The following is a 1148-nucleotide window of genomic DNA, read 5'->3' on the forward strand; positions in this document are numbered from 1 at the left end:
TTTATTTATTTTTGTCTTTATTTATTTTGGTACTGGGAATCAAACTCAAGACCTTGTGTTTGCCAGGCACTGTGCTTCTAAGCAAATCTCCTACTGGTCTTTTTTTTTTTTTTTTTTTTAAAGTTACAGGGGATTGAATGCTATAGGGTTCTGTTAGTCTCACTGCAGTTGCTTCTACCCAGGGAGACACAGTGGCAGGAATGAGAAAGATAGACAAGAAGACAAGGTGGTTGCTCGTCTGCCTGATGGGCAAGACTTACTCAACCGCACAACAACATGATCCTTTATATATACTTTTGCAAAGTTAGTAATGCATGACACAAGGTTGTGATTAATAGTTGACTTGAACCAGACACGATGTTTTCCTTAGGACTGAGGTAGCTTGTTTGCTTTAGACATGAGGCCCAGGCCCACCTATATATATCCGATCAATTTTCTAGCTTCCTGCAACTCCCAGTATATCTCCTTTTTGTGTGTTGTTTTGTCAGAGATGGGTGTTTTGTTGTACTTAGAGAATCTGTATTTGGAGTCTTTAAAGGATCTTTTCATACTTGATGTCTTAAAAACTGTAGGTACTGGAATTTAGCAATATAAATATAACCCTATATAGTCTAATAGTCCATAATTGTAAGTTATCAGCACAGGTGGTAATTGTCAGTAGTTGACTTGAGCCTTTTATAGCTTAGCATATTAATATGGCATTACTTCTTATACTGCATGGTTATACCTTTTTGCTGGATGGTTAAGGCCAAGTTAAAGCAAGACCTGTATAACTACAAATGTAAATTTTACTAGATGATAAGGTCAGCCAAATCTCAGGATTTATCTTGGATCTATGTATAGCACTTTGCAGATCTTTTGTCAGTATCAGCCATCTGGACGAGTCATGGCCATTGCTTGACCAGTTTGCTCTCTGTGAGAGCCTGAGAGATTTTTTTCTCTAGGTGATTCTTTAGGTACACTATACATCATCAATCACTTTCCTTTGTGGCCCCATAATCTCCTTGATCAGAAAATTTGGGACACAGCTGAGTTATAGGATGTCATAGTAGAGGTTCTCTTGAGAGGTCCTGAGTACTCACTAACCCTGAAGGGCTAGGGCCAAAATATTGGCCATCCTTTTAGCCCATCTTTTTTTTTTTTTTTTT

The 1148-nt window shown here is 38.0% G+C and overlaps 1 protein-coding gene across 1 annotated transcript in view; it reads left to right on the top strand.

Annotated features, from left to right (window-relative positions):
- Positions 1-1148, top strand: part of Tmem265 (transmembrane protein 265) — an 8985-nt gene that overhangs the window by 2964 nt on the left and 4873 nt on the right. The window lies entirely within an intron of this gene.

The sequence above is a fragment of the Octodon degus genome, unplaced genomic scaffold, assembly GCF_000260255.1.
Source record: "Octodon degus isolate 3935 unplaced genomic scaffold, OctDeg1.0 scaffold00001, whole genome shotgun sequence".
NCBI lineage: Eukaryota > Metazoa > Chordata > Mammalia > Rodentia > Octodontidae > Octodon > Octodon degus.